The following is a 17,874-nucleotide window of genomic DNA, read 5'->3' on the forward strand; positions in this document are numbered from 1 at the left end:
TCAATTTTGGCCCATTTCTCCTGACAGAGCTGGTGTAACTGAGTCAGGTTTGTAGGCCTCCTTGCTTGCACAAGCATTTTCACACCCAATTTGAGCACCCTCCACTGCTGAGAGAAAGGCCTTAGCCAATCAGAGTGTACACACACACACACACACACACACACACACACACACACACACACACACACACACACACACACACACACACACACACACACACACACACACACACACACACACACACACACGACAGCCTATAGGGAGGAGGTCAGATACCTGGCCGTGTGGTGCCAGGACACAACCTCTCCCTCAACGTGATCAAGACAAAGGAGATTATTGTGGACTACAGGAAATAGAGGACCGAGCACGCCCCCATTCTCATCGACGTGGCTTTACTGGAACAGGTTGAAAGCTTCAAGTTCCTTGGTGTCCACATCACCAACAAACTATCATGGTCCAAGCACACCAAGACAGTTGTGAAGAGGGCATGAAAAAACCTATTCCCCCTAAGGAGACTGAAAAGATTTGGCATTGGTCCTCAGATCCTCAAAAGGTTGTACCGCTGCACCATCGAGAGCATCCTGACGGTATGGTATGGCAATGGCTCGGCCTCCGACCGCAAGGAACTACAGAGGGTAGTGTGTACAGCCCAGTACATCACTGGGGCAAAGCTTCCTGTCATCCAGGACCTCTATACCAGGCGGTGTCAGAGGAAGGCCCTAGCAATTGTCAAAGACTCCAGTCACCCTTGTCATAGACTGTTCTCTCTGCTACTGCATGGCAAGTGGTACCGGAGTACCAAGTCTAGGTCCAAGAAGCTTCTAAACAGTTTCTACCCCAAGCCATAAGTCTCCTGAACATCTAATCAAATGGCTATCCAGACTATGTGCCCCGCACATTGACTCCGTACCGGTACCCCCCTGTAAATAGTCTCGCTATTGTTATTTTATTTTACTGCTGCTCTTTAATTACTTGTCACTTGTATTTCTTATTCTTATTCGTATATTTTTTTAACTGCATTGTTGGTTAGGGGCTCGTAAGTAAGTATTTCACTGTTGTATTCGGCGCATGTGACTAATAAAAGTTGATTTTATTTGACAGGTGTGAAGCTGTGTCTATTTAATTGGCTGGGTTAGTAGAGATGCTCTGTGGGTGAAGATAAATTCAAAGCACAAGAGTGGATGACCTACAAGTCCTCCTGAGCAACAATCCTATACTTAAAACTAGTCCCATAGAATCTTACAGGGAAACAAATCTTTTCAATTACTTCTTTACTTCTTAATTGGAAGAAGTTTAGACCCCTACCCCCCACTACCCCTCCCTATCACACCCCACCCATTTCTCTGACTCTCTCTCCCCTCCTCTCTCCTTCTCCTCCTCTCTCTGTGTGTGTGTCTGTTCCTCCCAATACCAGACAGTGTCTAGACTGAGGCAATTACAGACAGCACTTGAACGCCTGCCTCTGCCTGGGCTTTGAGCGATTCACAACGGCCCACGTCAAATACAGCAAGGGAGAGAGGGAGATAAGGAAAAGGGTAGAAAGAGACAGAAAGGGAGAGCTTGGGGGGAATGTTGAGGCAGGGGGTGACAGAGAGGAGGTTATTATCTGCAATGTTCTTCATCTGTCCTTTTCCCTCCTCCTCCCTCTCTAATTTTTGGGAGGACCGAAAGCGGAACGAGGTGTCGTTATTCTGCTCTCCATCAAAGTCTCTGAGGCAAAGCTGAGATTGGAGACCCACTAGAGTCTATGTTGAATTAGCATAATAATACAATAATAATAATACAAAAATCCCCATCAAAATTTGTCTGTTTAAGCTAGAGATATCTGCATGGGCTACTTCTCAATCCAACAAATCCGCCGATGTCGACCTTCCGTATCTGCGGTGGAAGGTGGAAGAGCTACAGCTAAAGTTTGTCAGACCAGGAGACATCCCAAAAATCAGTCTTCTCATGAAAACATCTGAATGGCTTGGGCTACAAACTAATATTTATGTTTTGCCCCAAAAGTGTCACAGGACTAGGTAAACTGAAGGTAAACTGGTACCAGGATGAAGAATGAATGTAAGTGAATGGGGCATTTCCATGTAAAATTTTAACGGATAATTCAACGATAAACATGTACAGTTGAAGTCGGAGGTTTACATACACCTTAGCCAAGTACATTTAAACTCAGTTTTTCACAATTCCTGACATTTAATGCCAGAAGTTTACATACACTTAGTTTGGAGTCATTAAAGCTTGTTTTCAACCACTCAATCACAATTCCAGTGGGTCAGAAGTTTACATACACTAAGTTGACTGTGCCTCTAAACATCTTGGAAAATTCCAGAAAATGATGTCATGACTTTAGAAGCTTCTGATAGGCTAATTGTCATCATTTGAGTCAATTGGAGGTGTACCTGTGGATGTATTTCAAAGCCTACCTTCAAACTCAGTACCTCTTTGCTTGACATAATGGGAAAATCCAAAGAAAACAGCCAAGACCTCAGAAAAAAAGTGTAGACCTCAAGTCTGGTTCATCCTTGGGAGCAATTTCCAAACGCCTGAAGGTACCACGTTCATCTGTACAAAAAAATAGTATGCAAGGATCAACACCATGGGACCACGCAGCCATCATACAACTCAGGAAAGAGACATGTTCTGTCTCCTAGAGATTAACACACTTTGGTGCGAAATGTGCAAATCAATCCCAGAACAACAGCAAAGGTCCCCATGAAGATGCTGGTGGAAACAGGTGCAAAAGTATCTATATCCAGAATAAAACGAGTCCTATATCAATATAACCTGAAAGGCCGCTCAGCAAGGAAGAAGCCACTGCTCCAAAACCACCATAAAAAAAGCCAGACTACGGTTTGCAACTGCACATGGGGACAAAGATCGTACTTTTTGGAGAAATGTCCTCTGGTCTGATGAAACAAAACTGTTTGGCCATAATAACCATTGTTATGTTTGGAGGAAAAAGGGTGAGGCTTGCAAGCCAAAGAACACCATCCCAACCCTGAAGCATGGGGGTTGCAGCATCATGTTGTGGGGGTGCACTTCACAAAATAGATGGCATCATGAGAAGGGAAAATTAGGTGGATATATTGAAACAACATCTCTAGACATCAGTCAGGAAGTAAAAGCTTGGTCACAAATAGGTCTTCCAAATGGAAAATGACCACAAGCATACTTCCAAAGTTGTGGCAAAATGGCTTAAGGAGAACAAAGTCAAGGTATTGGAGTGGCCATCACAAAGCCCTGACCTCAATCCCATAGACAATTTGATGGCAGAAATGAAAAAGCATGTGCAAGCAAGGATGCCTTCAAACCTGACTCAGTTACACCAGGTCTGTCAGGAGAAATGGACCAAAATTCACCTAACTTATTGTGGGAAGCTTGTGGAAGGCTACCCGAAACGTTTGACAGAAGTTAAACAATTTAAAGGTAATGCTACCAAATACAATTTGAGTGTATGTAGACTTCTGACCCACTGGGAATGTGATGAAAGAAATAAAAGCTGAAATAAATCATTCCCTCTAATATTATTCTGACATTACACATTCTTACAATAAAGTGGTGATCCTAACTGACCTAAAAGAGGGAATTTTTCTAGGATTAAATGTCCGGAATTGTGAAAACTGAGTTTAAATTTGTAAACTTCCGACTTCAACTGTATGTATAATTTTAGCATCTTATACCTCTAGGAAAGACACTTCAAATCATACTTCCTTTTGATTCCTTTTCTGTTTTTCCATGCATTGATCTATTATTCAATGTGTTTCTATAGGCTTATAGCAGTAAGGCCAAATTATATTTTTCATCAAATATGTTTTTTATGTACAGTTCCAGTCAAACGTTTGGACACACCTGCTCATTCCAGAGATTTTCTATATTTTTACTATTTTCTACATTGTAGTGACATCAGAACTATGAAATAACACATGGAATCATGTCGTAACCAAAAAGTGTTAACTTCTTGACGCACCCATCCCTTTAGTGGGATCATTTTTGTCAACATCCGCTGAATTGCAGAGCGCCAAATTCAAATTAAATTACTTAAAATATTTAATTGTCATGAAATCACAAGTGCAATATAGCAAACCCAGCTTCGCTTGTTGTTAATCAACCTGGCGTGTCAGATTTCAAAAAAGATTTTCGGCGAAAGCATGCCAAGCTTTTATGTAAGGACATCTCTCTCAGCAGACAAAACATTACAAACAGCTAGCAGCAAAGTAGATTGGTCACGAAAGTCAGAAAAGCAATAAAATGAATCACTTACCTTTGATGATCTTTGAATGTTTGCACTCACGAGACTCCCAGTTACACAATAAATGTTCCTTTTGTTCCATAAAGATTATTTTTAAATCCAAAATCCCTCCATATGGTTGGCGCTTTCTGTTCAGAAATCCACAGGCTTGAGCGGTCACGAAGGGGCAGATGAACATTCCAAATAGTATCCGTAAAGTTCGTAGAAATATGTCAAACGTTTTTTATAATCAAATCCTCAGGTTGTTTTTACAATATATAATCGATAATATTTCAACCAGACCTTCTTCAATAGGAGAGAGAGAGAAAATGTCTGCTCCACTCTGTTAGCGCATGCAAAACGCTGCTGGCACCCAGCCATCCACTGACGCGATGTGATCTTTTTCGCTAATTTTTCAGAATAAAAGCCTGAAACTATGTCTAAAGACTGTTCACACCATGTGGAAGCCATAGGAAAATGAATCTGGTTGATATCCCTTTAAGTGGAGGGAAGATATGCAATGGAACAGAGAGCTTTCAGGAAAAACAGCACTTCCTGGTGTGATTTTCCTTATGTTTTCACCTGCGATATCAGTTCTGTTATACTCACAGACAATATTTTGACAGTTTTGGAAACTTTAGAGTGTTTTCTATCCTAATCTGACAATTAAATGCATATTCTATATTCTGGGCCTGAGAAATAGGCAGTTTCATTTGGGTACGTTTTTCATCCAAACATCAAAATACTGCCCCCTACACTCAACAAGTTTTAAACAAATCAAAATGTATTTGAGATTCTTCAAAGTAGCCACCCTTTTCCTTGGTGACAGCTTTGCACACTCTTGGCATTCTCTCAACCAGTTCATGAGGAATCCTTTTCCAACCGTCTTGAAGGAGTTCCCACATATGCTGAGCACTTGTTTGGCTGCTTTTCCTTCACTCTGCGGTCCAACTCATCCCAAACCATCTCACTTGGTTTGAAGTCGGGTGATGGTGGAGGCAAGGTTATCTGATGCAGCACTCCATCATTCTCCTTCTTGGTCAAATAGCCCTTACTTTCAGAACTCAGGATAAGACCCAAATGCAGACAGCTAGAGTCACAGATGTTTATTGACCCAAACAGGGGGGAATCAAAAGACAGGTCAAAGGCAGTAGAGGTTCATAATCCAGGGGAGAGTCTGGCAGGTACAGAATGGCAGGCAGGCTCGGGGTCATAATGGTTGCATGTTCTCATGTAGTTTTCTCCCTAGTCCTCCCATCAGCGTGAAACAGCAGGAACCAGAATGCATCAGACCAGGCAATGTTTTTCCTATTCTCCAGTGTTTTTGTTCCTTAGCCTAATGCAATAGCAGTTTATTTTTTTGTTGAAAGAAGTATTTAAGGTCGTTGGCTGCCATAACCCATTCGTGTCATTGTACAACGAGTTTTGCATTCTTTTATGGGTCTTTGGGCACCAGTGTTGTTGACTAACTGTAACCCGTCTGTTGCTCTGCACAATTAGTATCAGCCTCCTTTATCTTCTTTCATCAATGACCTGTTTTCCAATACTGGCCTGCCGTTGGCTGGATGTCCTTTGGATGGTGGTCCATTCCTGATACACATGGTAAACTGTTGAGCATGAAAAACCCAGCAGTGTTGCAGTTCTTGACACATTCAAACCGGTGCCCATTCACCCTCTGAATGGCACACATACACAATCCATGTCTCAATTGTCTTAAGCCTTAAAAACCCTTGTTTAACCTGTCTCCTACCCTTCATCTACACTGATTGAAGTGGATTTAACAGGTAATAATCAATACGGGATCATAGCTTTCACCTGTATTCACCTGGTCAGTCTGTCATGGAAAGAGGATGTATTCCTAATGTTTTCTACATTGTTGCTTCTGCAAGAAACACATATTTTATAAATGGTACTTCCAAACCTACTAATGGTGTGCATGGCCAAAGAGCTCTTTTTCATGCCGCCCAACCAATGTAAACGCCTGGAGTTGGCTAAACGGCATTGATTGGATTGGATTGGAACCTGTGCTTTGCACACCAGTGGTGGGTTTGGTTTTGAGATAAGAATGCATGAAGAAAAGAACTGTGAAATATGGGTGGTTGGGTGCTTGGTAATTTATGTTAAGAGCCTATTTTGCTTCCACTGTTCCTGGGCCCTTTTTAAGGTCAACTGCATCATGAACTTTACCCAGTACCAGGACATTTGAACTAAAAACTTTGTTGCCTCTGCCAGGTGGCTGAAACTTGGCCACAAGTGGATCTTCCAACAAAACAATAACCCCAAGCACACATTAAAATCCACAAATAATTGGCCACAAAATCAACATTTTTCAATAGCCATCACAGTCTCAGGACTTGGAATCCATTGATGTTTTTTTTGTTTTGTTTGTTTTGTTTTAATACTTTGTTTTTATTGAGGAACACAAAGAAAGTACCAATAAAGTAAAATAAAAGAACAACAAAAAAGATTTGGCAGTTACAGTGCACGTCATACCTTCATCATATTAGTTACATTGACATCTTTGAGACCTTTTTCAAGTACGAAACCCATTTTTCCCAGTATTCTTGAAATCTCTCCTCTAGTGTTCTTAAAGCAAAGGTCATACGCTCCATGTGGTTTATTTCTTCTACAATGTCTATCCATTGTGTCACTGTGGGAGGGTCTTTTTGTAGCCATTTCCTAGTGACAGCCTTTTACTGACTGCCAGTAGGACCTTCAAGAGGTACTTTTCTCTATTATCAGGTATTTCACCCAAGTGCAAAGAAATGAATGTTTGTTCTATGTCAAATCCCATTATTTTTCCAATGTTAGATCTTATTTCTCACCAGTAAGTTTTGATTGCGGGGCCGGTCCAAAAGTGAAATCCATTGATGGTTTGAATTGAAGAGGGAAGTCCATAAGCGCGGACGAAGGATATCAAGGATCTGGAAGGATTCTGTATGGAGGAATGGTCTAATAACCCTCCCAATGTGTTCTTTCAAGGTGAGGTGTTGAACGGTATTGAAAACAGGGGTGTCAATAATTTTGACCCCTGCCTTTTTGAGAAATATATATATTTCTGAGCAATTTTATTATGAGAAAATAATCTAATGTTCCATTGTTTTTTGCATTTAATATACAGTAGCTCGGTATTTTACTTATCTATTTTAAACAGTCATTTTTGCTCATCTTTATCAAGGGTGTCAATAATTTCAGATCCCACTCTATACAGGGGCTCCCGAGTGGCACAGCAGTCTAAGGCACTGCATCTCAGTGCTAGAGGTGTCACTACAGACCCTGGGTCGATTCCAGGCTGTATCACAACTGGCCATGATTGGGAGTCAGTAAGCCACAACGGAGCCTGGTCTGATCCAGGCTGTATCACAACCGGCTGTGAGTGTGAGTCCCAGAGGGTGGCGCACAATTGGCCCAGCGTAATATGGGTTCTTAACTGACTTGCCTAGTTAAATAATAAATAAAATAGCTATCTTAATTTCACTTCTGTGAGTGTCATGCCAGGGGGACAAAGCACACAGGGTATCACTCTATGGTGATTTAGTGTCAAGATAATACAATAGAAGTGATGGCATACTTTGTGTCTCAGTCAAAAGTGGGCTGTATAATGTATTTGGTGCGACTTGTGAATACGATTAAACCATAGAATTCAAATACAAATACAATCCAAAAAGCTGGACGTTCAAGGCAGAAATTAGGTCAAAAAAATGTACTCACCCATGTGTATTACCACAATTGCTCTATTTTGAACCAGCATGTATTTCTCAAGCAAAACAGCAACTTAAAAATCATAGGTAGTTAGGTAGTTAGCATTTGTTAAATCTCTATTAGCATTATAGTAGCCAGCTACATTCACTTCCTATCTACAGCTATCATATTCTCACAGTAGTTGCACACAACCAACGTACAACCAATGTGAACCAACTTGCTACTAGTCAAGGTAAGGAACCTCTGCAGCTTAACTCGTAAACTAGCTAGTTAGCACTTCCATTTGAAGTACGACACACTCTAGCCCAAACTGGACTGGAATTGCACCGTACGGCTTGACTCAAGTCAATAACGTGAATGTATAGTGCGTTGAGGAGTCAGAGGTCTTGAAATTCCACTGCCAACAGTGTCTCTCAGAACAGCATTCCGCAGTCCCCAAACTCTATGAAAATTGGTTTGAAGAATATCAACATAGACATTCATGACAGCAATGGGGACTGTTGATGGCAAGAACATATATTTTTTCATATTTGAGAGCTATTTTCTCTGTGTGAAAAAAAAGTATTAGTCCTAACCCCTTGCTCCCTCTCTTCCCTCCCTTCATACTAGCTCTATCTATGGGGCCTTGTTTCTGGCTATAGCTAGATGAGCCCCTCGCTTAGATAGCACGCATTCCAATGCTTTCTCTTTCTATCTTTCTCTCGCTCTCTCTCTGCCTGGCTGCTGCTCTCCGCCACTCATCTCTCACCGATATCGTTGTTCTTCCTCTCTCTTGCTGTCTCCATGTCTTTTTACTTTTTGTCCATCTCTGACCCCTTCTGCCTGTCTCTCTGCATTGTCTCTTTTTCTATGTTACCGGTATATCCATCTTTCTTTCATGAGCCCCTCCACCATTCTCTGTCTATTTTCATGTGGCTTAATACTTTCTCTACTTCTCTTCTGCAGGGAATTCTGTCTTTCACCCCTTGTCCCATTCTCTCTTTGTCTTTCTCCCTGTTTCACTCCCTCTTCTCTCTCCCACTGTGTCTACCCTCTTTCCCTCCCCCTCCATCCCCTCCATCCCCTGCGGCGGTGCACTCCCACCGACTGCCTGACACACGGGGATGTCTGTGTGTGTGCAGACAGTGGCTCTCTCCTATTTTCACAGACCGGGTGACTCACTCTCTCTCTCTCTCTCTCTCTCTACTCCTCTTTTATCCACACAGAAAACGCAGGCAGTCTGCATGTGCTTGTTCAGCTCAGAGAGTACTAGGCAATCTGTGAAAAAAATAGTAAGGTATTGCGGCAGGTAGCCTAGCAACATAAAGGTCTCTGGTTTGAATCCCAGAGCTGACTAATTGCTCCTGTAAGTGGCTCTGGATAAGAGCATGTGCTAAATTACTTAAATGTACATGTCTTGCTAGGGCTACACTGTATTTTTTGGTTTGTTGATTAAACGTACAATTGTAAGGCAACCAGCTGCAATAGGATTATGAGTTTGCGCAACACACTTTTAACACACAAAGTTTTTGGTTGAGTTCGCTCAAAAAACAGAAAATTTGGTCGAGCAAACTCACAATCATATTGCAGCTGGTTGTCTTACATTTGACCCTTTGCAAAGCCCCGCCCCCTTTGGTTACTATTGCAACCTACTCTACCCAGAGTTGGTGAAAACGCGCTTTGGTGATGACATTTCACTTCCTTATGTTAGAAAAAAAACATTTTACCAAGGGGAAATACAACGGTTGTCACGACTCCTACTGAAGGTGGCTCCCGTTCGGGTGGCGCTCGGCGGTCGTCGTCACCGGCCTACTAGCTGCCACTGATCTTTTTCTCCCCCTCATTGTCTGTTTATTAGTTACACCTGTGTTTAGTTAGGTTAATTAGTTGGGCTTTATTATCCAGCCGGCCCGCCTGCTGGGTGTGCGGGATTGTTTTATGTGTACACGCCTGTAAGTCACGGTTGTTCGTGTACGTGAGTTATTCGGGACTGTTTAGTTCCCCTGTGTTTTGGAGCATTTGTTTGAGTGGCGTCGTTTTCACCTGTGTGGTGAATAAAGAAGTATCGCTACTCTGAACTCTCTGTTTCCTGCGTATGACTTCTTCCACCACTACACCCCGGGCATTACAACGGTAATGAAATTAGGCTTTGACTCAGTTTTGTCACCTTAAAATGTATGCCAAACAAGAACCATTGATTTCAAAGTTTAACAAGCAACACAACTCTATGCACAAGCAGTACTTAAAAAAAAATCTGAACATTTTATAATAACACATCTAGTGGAAGAACTGTGCAGATGCAAATTGTACTAATGGAATGACGGTAAAATCTCCCTCAGGTTTTTTTATGCGATCACGTTTTCCCAGAAATTCTGTTAATTCTTAGTGATCCCTTCGCGCGCCAATCCTGTTAACGGGATTGATTTGACAACCCCCAGTGAAAAGCAGCGCGCCAAATTAAAAAAACAGAAATACTCATAATTCATAAATCATACAAGTGTTATACATGGGTTTAAAGATGAACTTCTTGTTAACTTAAGGTATAGGGGGCAGCATTGTCACTTTTGGATAAATAGTGTGCCCAATTTCAACTTCCTGCTACTCATGCCAAGAATATAAGATATGCATATTATTAGTAGATGTGGATAGAAAACACTCTGAAGTTTCTAAAAGAGTTTCTAAAAGTGTTTGAATCATGTCTGAGTATAACAGAACTTATGTAGCAGGCAAAACCCCGAGGACTAACCGTTCAGAATTTCTTTTTTTGAGGTCTCTGTCTGTTCAGTGGTTCTCATTGGGAACCGATATTTCTTAGGCACTTGTTTTCATTTCCTACCGCTTCCACTGGATGTCATCAGTCTTTGGAATTTGGATGGGGTTATTCCTTTGTGCAATGAAGAAGTACGGCCATCTTGGAAAAAGGTAACGCTGTTGAGAGTGTGCAAGACTTGAAAAGTAGCGTTAGTTTCCTCTCGTCCTCTATTGAAAACAGATAGACCCGTCTTCAATTTGATCGATTATTAACGTTTAAAAATACCTAAAGTTGTATTACAAAAGTAGTTTGAAATGTTTTGGCAAAGTTTACAGGCAACTTTTGAGATATTTTGTATTGACGTTGCACAATTGGGAAGCTGTGTTTTTCTGGATCAAACGCGACAAATTAATGGACATTTTGGATATATATATGGATGGAATTAATCAAACAAAAGGATACATTTGGATGTTAATAGGACATATTGGAGTGCCAACAAAAGAAGCTCCTCAAAGGTAAGGCATGTTTCATATTTTATTTTTGCGTTTTGTGTAGCGCCTGCAGGGTTAAAATATGCTACTCTCTTTGTTTACTGTTGTGCCATCATCAGATAATAGCTTATGCTTATGCTTTCGCCGTCGGCTGGATTCACAACGAGTGTAGCTTTAATTGAGTATCTTACATGTGTGATTTAATTAAAGTTAGATTTTTATATAATTTGCCGCACTGCATTTTCCCTGGCTTTTGGCCAAGTGGGACGCAAGCATCCCCTATACCATAAGAAGTTAATCCAGCCACAGTGTCAGATTTCAAAAAGGCTTTTCGGCGAAAGCAACCCATGCTATTATCTGAGGACAGCACCCCATCAAACATACACATGAAAATCATAATTCAACCCTTCAGGCACAACACAAAAGTCCGAAATAACATAATGCATGCCTTACCTTTGAAGATCTTCTTCTGTTGGCACTCCAATATGTCCATTAAATATCACAAATGGTCCTTTTGTTCGATAAATTCTGTCGTTATATATCCAAAATGCCAATTTATTTGGTGCGTATGATTCAGAAAATACACCGTTTCCAACTCGCGCAACATTATCGAATTAGTTACCTGTATACCTGATCCAAACATTTCAAACAACTTTCCTAATCCAACTCTAAGTATTTTTAAACGTAAATAATCGATCATTTTTAAGATGGAATAAATAGAGTAGAGTTCAGTACAGAGCAGTAGAACAGTAGTTAAGGCTGGTGGTTTGATTTTTGGGCCAGTACCTGAAAGGTTGCTGGATCAAATCCCGGAGCTGACAAGGTAAAAATCTGTCATTCTGCCCCTGAACAAGGCAGTTATCCCACTGTTCCCTGGTAGGCCGTCATTGTAAATAAGAATTTGTTCTTATCTGACTTGCCAAGTTAAATAAAAAATGTTTAAATGGAGCATCATACCCAAGATGACTTGTGTTCGCTACCAAAGGTGCTTCAACAAAGTACTGAGTAAAGGGTCTGAATACTTATGTAAATGTCATATTAAAAAATATAAATAAATATTAATTAGCAAACATTTCAACAACAACAAAAATGTTGCTTTGTCATTATGGGGTAATGTGTGTAGATTGATGAGGGGAAAAAAACGATTTAATCAATTTTAGAATAAGGCTGTAACATAACAAAATGTGAAAAAAAGTCAATTGACCTGAATACTTTCCAAAGCCCACAATCCTTGCAAATTTACAATCAACCAAATACAAGCTAGACAATCAGGCCCCCATTGATTTTGTTATAATGTTTTGAGCATAAGAACACAGAATTAGCCATGTCAAAATCTGTAGAATTGCAGGATATTCTACTCGCTGTCCTGTGCTATCCAAACTTGTGAAACATAATTCAAGGACAGATTCAGATTTGGTCCAGTCTGGTCCTTCTGTGAACGTTAACATCAAGGCCAGGGTGGACTGATCAAATTTCAACGACTTTTCAATGTCAATGGACCACCGGTGTCGGTCAATGCTCAGTGGGTGAGGATGCTGGCTAAAGTAAATGGAAAGAGAGGGGGCTCATGGGTAGGTGTCAGTAAGAGCTGGGAGAGGTGACATTAACTGGAGAGTGAGAGAGGAAGGCAGAGAGAGGGAGGGAAGGAGGGGTTGCCCTGACTCAGACAGAAAGGCAAAGAGAGAGAGAAGGAAGGGTTGTCCTAACTCAGACAGAAAGGCAGAGAGAGAGAGAAGGAAGGGTTGTCCTGACTCTAACAGAAAGGCAGAGAGAGAGAGAGAAGTAGGGGTTGTCCTGACTCAGACAGAAAGGCAGAGAGAGAGAGAAGGAGGGGTTGTCCTGACTCAGACAGAACGGAGGAGAGAGAGAAGTAGGGGTTGTCCTGACTCAGACAGAAAGGCAGAGAGAGAGAAGGATGGGTTGTCCTGACTCAGACAGAAAGGCAGAGAGAGAGAGAAGGAGGGGTTGTCCTGACTCAGAAAGAACGGAGGAGAGAGAGAGAGAGAGAGGAGGGGTTGTTCTGACTCAGACAGAAAGGCAGAGAGGGCGAGAAGGAGGGGATGTCCTGACTCAGACAGAAAGGAGGAGAGAGAGAAGTAGGGGTTGTCCTGACTCAGACAGAAAGGCAGAGAGAGAGAGAAGGAGGGGTTGTCCTGACTCAGACAGAAAGGCAGAGAGAGGGAGAGAAGGAGGGGTTGTCCTGACTCAGACAGAAAGGCAGAGAGAGAAAAGGATGGGTTGTCCTGACTCAGACAGAAAGGCAGAGAGAGAGAGAAGGAGGGGTTGTCCTGACTCAGACAGAAAGGCAGAGAGAGAGAGAAGGAGGGGTTGTCCTGACTCAGAAAGAAAGGCAGAGAGAGAGAGAAGGAGGGGATGTCCTGACTCAGACTGTTTTAACACTCTTTATTTGACCACCAGATGACAGAAATACAAAAAAAACAGTTATCAGCTGAACATGCCCACGGAAGGGATCAGAGTAGAAGGTGACCCAACTGTGTTTTTTGACTATTAGATTTCATAACCTAATACATCCAATAATAGGCAGCATTCTCTTTTGACATAGCGGTGTGGTCGTCGTCTTCAAAGTTGTTTCCGCGGGTCGCAAAAAGCAAAATTAGCATTACACGAGCTGAATTAAATGTTAAATCGCTCAGTTCTCCATTGGCAGAGATAGACTTGTTTTTGTGAGAATTTCTAGTTAATATGAAAAGAGTGACCACGGTCGGAAACGATGTCCCCCGGAAGGCCATAGTGCCGGTACACCTGCTGAAATTGTGCCTCAGCGGTAGGTAGACCATAAAAATGGCAGAATTTAGAGAATCTGTTAACAACAACCAGAATAGTGGTAAAATCATTAGAAAGTCTATGGAAGGGGAAGAGGTTTCCCTGCTGGAGCGTGCCAGGGAGAATTGGATTGGATACATACAGTGCATGAGCAAACATAGGCAAATCAAATAAAATGTTATTGGTCACATACACGTGTTTTGCGGGTGTAGTGAAATGCTTGTGCTTCTAGCTATGACAGTGCAGTAACATCTAACATGTAATATCTAAAAGTTTCACAACATACAGTCGAAATCGGAAGTTTTCATACAACTTAGCCAAATACAGTACGGCAAAAAAGTATTTAGTCAGCCACCAATTGTGCAAGTTCTCCCACTTAAAAAGATGAGAGGCCTGTAATTTTCATCATAGGTACACTTCAACTATGACAGACAAAAAGAGAAATACAATTCCAGAAAATCACATTGTAGGATTTTTAATGAATTTATTTGCAAATTATGGTGGAAAATAAGTATTTGGTCAATAACAAAAGTTTATCTCAATACTTTGTTATATACCCTTTGTTGGCAATGACAGAGGTCAAACGTTTTCTGTAAGTCTTCACAAGGTTTCCACACACTGTTGCTGGTATTTCGGCCCATTCCTCCATGCAGATCTCCTCTAGAGCAGTGATGTTTTGGGGCTGTTGCTGGGCAACACGGACTTTCAACTCCCTCCAAAGATTTTCTATGGGATTGAGATCTGGAGATCTGGAGATGCTTCAATATATCCACATAATTTTCCTACCTCATGATGCCATCTATTTTGTGAAGTGCACATGTTCCTGCTGCAGCAAAGCACCCACACAACATGATGTCGCCACCCTCGTGCTTCACGTTTGGGATGGTGTTTTTCTGCTAGCAAGCCTCCTCCTTTTTCCTCCAAACATAATGATGGTCATTATGGCCAAACAGTTCTATTTTTGTTTCATCAGACCAGAGGACATTTCTCCAAAAACTACGATTTTTGTCCCCATGTGCAGTTGCAAACCGTAGTCAGGCTTTTTTTATGGCGATTTTGGAGCATTGGCTTCTTCCTTGTTGAGCAGCCTTTCAGGTTATGTCAAGATAGGACTCGTTTTACTGTGGATATAGATACTTTTGCGCCTGTTTCCTCCAGCATCTTCACAAGGTCCTTTGCTGTTGTTCTGGGATTGATTTGCACATTTCACACCAAAGTACTTTCATCTCCAGGAGACAGAACGTGTCTCCTTCCTGAGCGGTATGATGGCTGCCTGGTCCCATGGTGTTTATACTTGCGTACTATTGTTTGTACAGATTTCACGTGGTACCTTCAGGCGTTTTAGAAATTGCTTCCAAGGATGAACCAGACTTGTGTAGGTCTACAATTTTTTTTCTGAGGTCTTGGCTGATTTCTTTTGATTTTCCCATGATGTCAAGCAAAGAGGCACTGAGTTTGAAGGTAGGCTTTGAAATACATCCACAGGTACACCTCCAATTGACTCAAATTATGTAAATTAGCCTATTAGAAGCTTCTAAAGCCATGACTTCATTTCCTGGAATATTCCATGCTGTTTAAAGGCACAGTCAACGTAATGTATGTAAACTTCTGACCCACCAGAATTGTGATACAGTGAATTATAAGTGAAATAATCTGTCTGTAAACAATTGTTAGAAAAATTACTTGTGTCATGCACAAAGTAGATGTCCTAACCGACTTGTGAAAACATTAGTTTGTTAACAAGACATTTTTGGAGTGGTTGAAAAACGAGTTTTAATGACTCCAACATAAGTGTGTGTAAACTTGTGACTTCAACTGTACACCCAAAATACATGTAAATCTAGGTAAGGAATGCATTAAGAATATATAGTTTGTGGCATTGGACTAAGATAGTGGCATAGTATAGAGTACAGTATATACAGCTGAACTCTGATGTGCTAGTGGTTGCTGTTTAACAGTCTGATGGCTTTGAGATAGAAGCTGTTTTTCAGTCTCTCAGTCTCAGCTTTGATGCACCTGTACTGATCTCACCTTCTGGATGATAGCAGGGAAGTTGATGTCCTTGATGATCTTTTTGGCCTTCCTATGGCATCGGTTGTGTGTTCCCAGGTCAACAGCTGATCTTTCACCCCTCTGGGGACGTAGATGCGATCTGGAGGGCAGGTAGCAGGAGCGGGTTCCCTCTCCAGAGCCTAGTGGATGTTTACATCTACATCCCACAGGGCCAATGATTCGAGAGGACAGATTGATAGGCTGGAGGGCATTCACTGGACCCTCCACAAATGTGGAACCACAGGGTGCGGGAAAGTAGGTCCTCTGGCATCCTGGTCCCTAGGCGGTGATTATCATCCTCAACCAGGAAATGGTGGGGTTATAAAGTTGAAGCCACGAGAGGCATTGGATGACTTTGGGTACAGTTGCGGTGGTGATGAGGAAGGGAAGGTTTTCCTGGTGCATGGGACTCACGGTGAGAGTGAGTGGTGCTGTAATGTGCGTAATTGTGCCGGATACCAATGGTCGCGTATCCAGGGCTTGGACAGGAAAAGGAGAGGAGAGCGGGTATGAAGTTATGTTCAGTGAGGAGGCGAGGGTTGATGAAGTTCCCAGTGGCACCAGAGTCCACTAGAGCTTTGGAGACAACATTTGAGGGACAGCCAGCCAGTGAAAAGGGAACCAGAAAGGGTTTGGCGGAAAACGATGATGATGGAATACTCACACCTACGCTTGGAGACAGAAGGTCACGGGGCTGCCCCTCTGCTCTAGTGGTCCCACAGCTGAAGCTGGTGCCCCTCCTGGCCGCAATAGGGACAGAACCTCAGCTGCCTCCGGCGATGTCGCTCTGCCACAGAGAGGTGTGTGGCCCCTGCCTCCATGGGTTCAGGCATCAGGACTGCGAAAGGAGGGCGGTGAGTGGCGAGATGTACACCGGTGCTCCCGAAAGGGGAGGGCATAGTCCGTAGAGGTCTGGGCACCCTGCTGCTCACCTCCCTCTCTGCCCTCTGGAGGATGGTTGAAGACCACCCTGAACAGAGCCATAAACCTCTCATAGGAACCCATCTCCTCTCCTCCTCTCTTCTAGACGGCCTCCCACTCTAACACCCGTCCAATCAGCAGGGAAAGGACCGTGGCAACCTTGAACCTCTCGGCGGTGGGGGCTCCCATCTGATAGGTGAGATAGAGGGAGTGCTGGTGTAGGAACCCACACCATTTTGAATGAGTACCATCATACTTCTCTGGGAGGAGACAATAGGGCATTGCTGACCTGGGAGAACAGCTGGGTAGGCTGAGGGACTGGGATGACCCATGGTAGGGGGTATGGAGAACCTCGCTGGTGATTTCGAGGCGGTGGAGAACACAGAGGATCTCCTTCATGGTCATACACATTAGAGCCAGCTGGTCGTGGTGTTGGTGGAGTTGATGACCCTGTTCCTCGACCGTCTGGAAAATGGTGTAATCTTCTGCTACTTCCATTTTTTCCAGAGGCATTATTCTGTAACGTATACGCAGGATGCCAGGAAACGGGTGCAGAAGGTAAGTTTAACCATGAAGGTGTGCGTAATGTGGGTTGCCAGGACAGGTGGTTAGTAGACCGGCAACGTCGAGCGCCGGAGAGAGGGAACGGGAGTAGGTGTGACAAGAATACATAGTAAAATATGAAAATACTATATGTCATGTCTCAAAATCAATATTCATCTTACCTCTATATTGTTATATGTCCTGCGGATTCAAGAAGAAAGACGACGAGTTCAACGGGAAAGTGAGCCTGTCAGGTAGCCAGTAGAACAGAATCCAACCTACCTGATGCATTGCAATTTTCCAGATTTGTACTGTATTGTACTGTACTGAACTCTACTCTACTCTACTGAACTGTACTGTCCTGAACTCCACTGTTCTGTGGAGGGGCCGACCAAATTTGGTCTTTGGGGGCAGAGCTGATT

Source organism: Oncorhynchus mykiss, chromosome 29, assembly GCF_057628025.1.
Source record: "Oncorhynchus mykiss isolate SJ-2025 chromosome 29, ASM5762802v1, whole genome shotgun sequence".
Classification (NCBI taxonomy): domain Eukaryota; kingdom Metazoa; phylum Chordata; class Actinopteri; order Salmoniformes; family Salmonidae; genus Oncorhynchus; species Oncorhynchus mykiss.